The following is an 8,279-nucleotide window of genomic DNA, read 5'->3' as shown; positions in this document are numbered from 1 at the left end:
CCTGCCTGTATGAAAGTCCATCAAAAATTATTGTGATTTTGACTAAAACTTGACCAGCGAGCATGTGAACCAAAATGGGATGAGCAGATAAACAGATATATTATATTCCAAACAATATGAAAATGTAGCACATCTCAAATGTTCAAGTCAAGGAGGACAAAGATAATAATTTACCTGTAGGCTATAGTACAAAGGCTCTGAAGAAGGCTCTGTACCGAAAAGCCTGTTCTATTGTGATATGAGCCAAACAACTGAAATGTTAGTATTTTGTCTCCTCCTTGACTTCAAACTTGAGATGTTCTTTTCATATTTTTTTGGAACATGCTCTGGAATTTGGGGTTAATCCCATTGTTTAAGTGCAACCTCCTTTTCCAATTCCAATGGGACCACACCCCTAAGTTCTTTGGTAAATAGCAGCCTTATAGCAGCATCTGAGCAGATGAGGGAGAAGAGCAGAGGAGTGTGATAAACAGCATGTGGGTCTTACCTCTGGTGCTGCTGGGGCTGCGGTTACCTGGTAGTATGCAGGACAGATACCCTCTCAAACAGGTAGGTCCATTCACCTCCTATTCGTGAGCTCATGACCATATTTTCTAAATTTATATTCACTATCCAAACTTGAGTGGTTTTGCGCTCAAGCAGTTGAATGACATCACACAGGCTTATTGGTAGGGGACTCTGTGATTATAACATAAAAATAGGGAGACATGTGTAGCGATACTGGGGACGTGTTGACGTGTTGATTTATTTGGTTGTTTTTTTAGTTTGTGTTTTAGCAACATATTATTTATATGAATCAAAGATAAAGTACTGTAAAAGCAAAAAGTTAAACCAAAAAGTAGTACTTCACTTCCATATTTTGGAGCATGGTTTTAGATTTAGATTTTAGATTTCTAAAGGCTGAAGTAAATTGTAGCATAGGTACAGGTACCAAAAAAGAAAAAGAAAAAAAAGACTCTAGGGTTTACAATCCATCCTAATCTGAATATTTGTTTCCTATCATAAAATGCCCATTGGTTTGTTTGCTTGTGCAAAAGTATATGCAGTGATGCAAATCAAACACCACTGTCTCTCTCTCACACACATCCTCACCACTTTCACACACTATTAGCCTAATCACCAACATTATCTGCTCTGCCTGGCAGTTATTTCTGGATGCATAGACGGATTATGACATGACAGGCCTGGACGCATAAAAGCCCCCCCCCTTCCCCCTCCAGCACACATACGCACAATTAAGGCCAGAATAATAACTAAGACACATACTCACCTGTATCTCAACAGGATTTACAGCACAGCCACCTGAACACTCAAAGCCAACAGCACAATAATAAGAAATAAACTCACCTGTATCTTAATACATGCTCAAAAATTAACTTTTTTGCCACCAGCCAAATGGCTAGTGAATGTTCACATTTTACCAGCCACTCAATAGATGAGCATTGGATTTTTGGGCAGGCTGGTGAGTGAAGCAGCATTTGACTGGTGACTGGTGCTAATTTTGGACCCAGTCTCATTAACGCAGGTACACTCAATTAAAGCCAAACGCACAATAACCCAAATTGTGTATAAACATAAACATTTTGTCAACAATAATATAAAGGGTTGGAGCCTAGATCATTTCGATCCAGACCAAGGCAAGATATGTGATGGACAAACAATATTAACGTTGTGACCAATGTTTTGTCCCCAGATGTGTGACTCAAATGCCACAGGCACCATTTACGATTACAAGGCAAAGACCCTAAATGGCAGTTGCCCTGTGCCCTTCAGCAAGTACACAGGCAAGTGTGTCCTCTTTGTCAACGTTGCCACATACTGAGGACTCACCGTCCAACAGTACCATGGTAAGGAATGCCACCACAGGCTTTATTCTTTGGTGTGTAACAGCCGTAATAATAAGCCTACCTGAGCATATTGTATCCCCCCCTGTAAACAGCGTTGAATGCACTACAAGAGGAGTGGAAGAAGTATGGATTCACCATTCTCGGGTTTCCCTGCAATCAATTTGGGAAACAAGAACCAGGGAAAAATCATTAAATATTACCAGGTTTAAAGTGAGAAATCTTTCTTTTTCAATGCATAGATAGCCTCAAGTCAGCCACAACCTACTACACAGAAAAAGCAAAAGACACATACCGTAAAACTTGTGTTATTCAATAGCCTAATTTTTATACAAGTAATATTCGTCCTGGTTTAAATTTAACAAATTTACCACGAGAGGGAGGGGGTTGTGGGCACATTTACCACTGGTACAGGGTTGTGGCACGAGGCGAAGCTACCAAATAATATAAAAAATACACAATTGTAACATCCAATTCATTTATTTATAATCATTACTGGTTTCAGAATACATTTATCCTTCCGCCACAGAATATAGTTCCATACACAAGATCAATGATTGCACTAAACATTTAGTTGCCTTTGAGCCAAAAAACAACTAACCTATTCCTTAACGGGATTCACAGTTATTGATACATTGCCTGTAAAAGTACAGTTATTTAAACAGTTATCTAAAGCAGCCCGTTTTGGTGGTGGTGTGTTGATATCTGGTGACGGCAGAGGGCGTTTGTTTGTTTGACAGTCCCAGGTTCGGGGTCCGGGCGCTAGTCCGACCTCCCGCTAGTCCGACCTCCCGCTAGTCCGAACTCGTGACAACTCAAGCTCAGCCAGTTCTCTCTCCCCAATTTCACCATGTCGTTCTTTGTTCACTTCACCTTCATCTTCATCTAACCACTGCTCAAAACTCAATCCACCCAGTAAATCAAACGTTACTACGAAATCGGACATTTCCTTGTTACAGATCGGCCATTTCCTTGTTAAAGATTTGCAGACTGACAGGCTAACAGTGGGCGGAGTCAGCACAGGGAGCGGAGTCAGCATCAGGGAGCGGAGTGATACTGCGGTTGGAGCCGAACTGTAGATTGTTGGCGTATTTACCACTGTTGCTAGCCAATCAGAATCCAGTATTCACTCATGCTGTTGTAGAAAAACATTTTGATCAAATAAGCCGGCCAGGTGAGTTCAGTGATTCAAGCAAATAAAAGCCCGGGCTATTCATTGAGCTTTTATGGTATGTCTCGGATTCCACCAATCAGCCAATATCCATAGCCGGGGCTTTGCAGTAGATTGTGGCTGAGCTGAATGTAGGGCAGCTGCCAAGCCACAGCTCATGATGCACTGGCTGCACAAAGTGCTTAGAGGCACATCCTCTGCTAAGCTGACCTCTGACCTCTCCTGGATTCCAGGTATGTCAGGCCTGGCAATGGATTCGTTCCAAACTTCCTGCTGTTTGAGAGCGGTGATGTGAATGGAGTCAACGAGACAGACATTTACACGTTCCTAAAGGTAAGTTGTGTTGACAACTTGTGGGTAATTTAGGCTACAGTAAAGATGTATTTTATGAACTGCTCCATCATTTTGAGTCACATTGACCATTCAAACCGTTGAGGTTTAATACACTGCTGGAAAGAGGTGAATGTAAGCTTTCTGGTGATATCAAAATGATCTGTGTACTCCAAGGATTAAATGAGATGCACCCCTTTAAGTCTTGATCGAGTGACTGTTTCCAAACTATGTTTTTCAGAAAAAGGGCCTCAAAGTATGACAGAGTAGCCTAGTTCTGCTTGTCACCCTACCTTTATGAGCTTCAAAACTAAATTTAGCTTTAAGATTTAACAATAATCTTTACACAGAATGAAAGCCAACACGTTATGTTATTAAAATCTGATGAAAATAACCGGAGGCCTGGCTGTTTTGGATGTGTTGTTGCGTTGTGTTCTGTTGTGTGTGTCAGGTCTCTGTGTCTTTTGCAATTTTATTTTGAAGGCCTACGTGTGTTTTGCAATTTTATTTTGAAGGTCTGTGTGTGTTTTGGGCTTTTATTTTGAAGGTCTGTGTGTTTTGGGCTTTTATTTTGAAGGTCTATGAGCTTTTATTTAGAAGGTCTGTGTGTTTTGGGCTTTTATTTTGAAGGTCTGTGTGTGTGTGTTTTGCGCTTTTATTTTGAATGTCTATGGGCTTTTATTTTGAAGGTCTATGTGTGTTTTGGGCTTTTATTTAGAAGGTCTGTGTAAGTTTTGGCCTTTTATTTTGAAGGTCTGTGTGTGTTTTGGGATTTAATAGTATTATTATTATTATTATTATTATTATTATTATTATTATTATTATTATTATGATCTCCCCCCTCCCCCCGTTTTCTCCCCAATTGGACTTGGCCAATTTTTCCTGCTGCTGCCCTGGTCGCTGCTCCACCCTCTGCTCGGCTTTTATTTTGAACGGCTGTGTGTGTGTTGTGTGGTATTGTGTGTGTGTGTGTGTGTGTGTGCGCATGCGTGCGTGCGTGTGTGTGTTGTGTTGTGTCGGTCGGCTCAGGCCGCGTAATATCAGTCCGCTCGGGCTGTTGTCACAAACTCATGACACAAACGTGATGCAAATCGTGACTAACAGACGGACAGGCACCACCCGCTTAAATTCCCCAAGCCTGGAAAACAGCATTGAACCCCTGGGTCAATGACAGCCAGTTTTCATGTGTCACAGTCTCAGTAGTCTTTATCTTGCCTCTTGGTGTGCAGAGCCGCTGCCCGCCGGTCGGAGACAGCTTCGGAGATCCCGCTGACCGGCTCTTCTGGAATCCTCTGAACATCTCTGACATCAAGTGGAACTTTGAGAAGTTCCTGGTGGGGTCACATGGGAAGCCGTTGATGAGGTGGTCCTCCAGGGTCAACGTCTCTGAGGTCCAGGATGACATTCGCAAACACTTCTGCCAATATTGTATTAATGACCTAGATTCCAGCGGGCTAGATTTTCCACATAATGCAAAATCGTAGTGAGATAAACAGATTAATATAATTTAGGGAGAACGCATAAGAGATTTAGGACCATCAAGTGTTAAATGGTATGTAACAGCTCCTGGTACATGGAGATGGCCTGTGTTATTTAACAGTTCCTGAATGGAGATGGCCTGTTGAATGAAGGGGAGGCTTGAAAACAGTAACTCTGTGGTGCCTCCTCGGAGTCTGGGCTCCAGGCTGGCTTGTCAGTGCATTCAGGCCACCCTGCAGTCCCAGTGTCATGTCATCTCCCCAATCAGGGCCTGTTAGACAGCCCACATCTGAATTACTTTCAATAAATCATGAACAGAAACACTGTGTTTCTCAGTCATTGTTTCACTTCTGCAGCAAGAAACAACAACAACTAAAAACAAACAAGAAAGTTGAAAGAGAATAGTCTATAATGAATATGAATAACCAGGGTAAGATGCTAATAGATATTTAGAATAGATTTATGAAGACAGTCAAATACAAAAAGTCTCATAACTTGACACCCTGACGTTGACATTGATTGTTTGTTGATATTTGTTTCCCTCTAGTGGTGTAAGCTAAGCTTCAAACTGCAAAATCCTAATGCTATAACTCAGGGGTGTCCAAACTTTTTTGAATGGGGCCAGATTATTAGATAATGTGAAAATACCTGGGGGCCAGGCTAGCTGCTTCTCGCATTATATGGGTTATTAAAAGATCTGATCAAAATGGCGGTCTGTGGTCTAATTTTTGTCAGTTTAGATTTGAGAACCAGTGGCTTAGGTTTACACAAGGGTTGTGTGAGAATGGCTTGCGAATAACAGGTCAACATAAGCCTATTTAAGCCAATGAAAAAGTTGTATTGTGGCTTCCCAGATAGGGCCTTTGTATGAACTGGTCAAAGCATAATGCTTTCAACAAGGGGTATTGAACTTTTACACTGTTTTCCAGAGGAAGTTATATTCTTTTCCGATGGGCAGCATCATTTCCTGTCCACACACACACACACACACACACACACACACACACACACACACACACACACACACACACACACACACACACACACACACACGTGTGTGTGTGCACGCAGGGTCCTTACTTAGCACACACACACACACACACACACACACACACACACACACACGTGTGTGTGTGTGTGTGTGTGTGTGTTGTAGCTGATGCCCACTGTTGTGTGAGCTCAGTGTACTGGAAAGGCTTAATCACCCGTTGTCATAGCGATGAACTTGGGTGCTGTTCACCATTTCGTCCTCTTTTGTGTGCTGTTTGTTTTAAACTCCAATCACTTGTCATGGAATTCACAACATTTGCTGTCATTTTGTGAAGGTTTTAAAAGCTATTTTGAGCTGTGGTCCAGAGTTGTTTTTAATGATTTTGCTCTCAAAGAACAATGCTAAATGACTAAACAATCTGTCATTTTCAATGCAACAGGTTAACAGAAATGCAAATTAGTTTCAGTGATGATTCCAGAATTCTCTTTGTAAAAACGACCTCCTATTCATGGGTTGCAGTCACGGAATGTTGTTGTGGCCGCGATCTTGTTGTCCTCTATTTTGCTGAGCAATTGGAATGGGACACTAGTGTCAAACAAACAATATCTCAAAAAGTAGACTGCATTGATTACTGTATATTCTGATTTGTGAGTGAGAGCAGAAGTAGCTAGGGCTGCCCTCGACTCAAGATTCTGCCAGTACAATCAGATTCGACTGTCCAATACGAATATTCGACTATTCTATAAAAATAAAATATAAAATAAAATATCTTCAGTGATTATTTCGACCACATTAACAGAGTGATGGGGACACAATTTTGAGCATTTAAAAATCAAGAGACTGTATTATGATCATGCAAGATTTGAATTGCCGATGTCGGGGTTATTGGATAATGGATTTGTCTGAATAATGAGACAGGCAGGACACACATAATTCTTTTTTTTAATAAGGTCCATTTTAAACATTAAAACAACATGTAGCCTACATGGATAACAACTTAAACACTTCTTTAGCCTATTTGTCAAAAACTAATAGGCCTATAGATCAATCTAAACAAGAATAAATTAACAAATGAAATTAAGATTGGAAGTTAGATGTGGGAAAAATGACTGCTCGACTCAGCGGTCTCTCGACTGATGATCCGACTATTCGACTTTTAGAGGACAGCCCTAGAAGTAGCTGAAGAGTTTGATGTATTATGTTTGTAGTCTTTAAAGTTGTGTGAACGGTCACGGTTTTAAAATGTGTGAATTTAGTGAAAAGTGCAGTCTGTAAAGTCAGCTAGAGTGAATTACGAAATCACGTGCTCCATAGACTCCCACTGCTGTATAAAGGTTGAAAAAAGTATAAAACATAAACTGCGATTTCTCAAAAAGTGCAAAAGACATCTAAAAGCTGAATTAAAGGTATAAAGTACTAAAGGTGGTGACCCGTTTAAAGTCTGAATAGAGTTTGTAGTAGGCTACAAAGTATGAAAGAGGAGTTTGAGTTCAAAGAGGCATGATTTTAACAGCTCTCCCTAGACTTAAACAGCTCAAAAGTTGTGTGCTGCATTCGAGCCTCAAGATGCACAACAAAAACATTATGTGAGCTGCAACCCATGAATACAAATTCCAGGATACATTTTACAGCAACTATCTTTTCTTCTATCTTTGTCTATAGTCTTTGTCTTTTCTAATTTGCCAATATTGTTGCGTGTGATGTAGCCCACCCCAGAGCCGTGTATATAGAAGTCGCGACATCTCCATTCACTCCAATGGACCATTTTTCTTAACTCTCAAGAGTTCCAGGAAGTAATGTCCTGGATTAAGCAGCACTGTCGAGTTGCAGCAAAATGGACAGTTTGTGTTGTACTTTGAAAAAAAAGAAAATAAATTGAATCAAATTGTACATTATCAGTTTTATTTTAGCATTCAAAAGTAGCGCGAGACCCCTTCCTGGCTGTTCATTGACTAATGAGTCACGCATTTTGGTCCTGCGCTGACGCCACTCTCTCTCTAAATTGCCCCACCCCAATAAGAGGAATGAGAAGTATGTGCACATTGTTGTGGTTTTTGCTTTGCTTCGTGGAGGCTGGTGAAATTACAGGGTGACTGTTTTGCAAGAGAAAGGAATAATCATCTCCAAAGATATTTTGAGAAATGGAAGATGTGTCAGGAGTTGAGCTTCCTGTTTTTGGAGGTTGTTATGAAGGTGGATGGTCTGATCTCATCATCCCATTATCTCTGTGATTCATTTGGGGAAAGCACATTTCTCCCAAGTTCCCATCAACACATTAGTATGACATTTAAAAAGGAAGGTCCAGATAACACCATTTAAACTCCTCAGATAACAGCACGAGGTCAATCATTTTGGTGTCAAGGCGCAATTCTGTGAAACAGATTTGTATGGAGCATGTTCTTATTGGTTTCCTGGCATTGTTGCATACAGCATGCAGCCTTGTGTGATCACAGAGGAGGTCTGG

General features: G+C 40.8%; 1 pseudogene across 1 annotated transcript in view; it reads left to right on the top strand.

The window, feature by feature from the left end:
* Window positions 1–474: 474 nt before the first annotated feature.
* Window positions 475–8,279, top strand: part of LOC310786128 (glutathione peroxidase 3-like) — a 14,342-nt pseudogene continuing 6,537 nt past the window's right edge. Inside the window, exons 1-5 of the transcript in view lie at window positions 475–549; window positions 1,694–1,847; window positions 1,940–2,057; window positions 3,249–3,348; window positions 4,575–4,773. The product of the transcript in view is annotated as a glutathione peroxidase 3-like (transcript). The remainder of the gene's footprint in view (window positions 550–1,693; window positions 1,848–1,939; window positions 2,058–3,248; window positions 3,349–4,574; window positions 4,774–8,279) is intronic.

Source organism: Poromitra crassiceps (genome assembly GCF_964638095.1).
Source record: "Poromitra crassiceps genome assembly, chromosome: 12".
Classification (NCBI taxonomy): domain Eukaryota; kingdom Metazoa; phylum Chordata; class Actinopteri; order Beryciformes; family Melamphaidae; genus Poromitra; species Poromitra crassiceps.
Note: the sequence above shows the minus strand (reverse complement) of the source record. Positions and strands in the feature narration are given on the sequence as shown.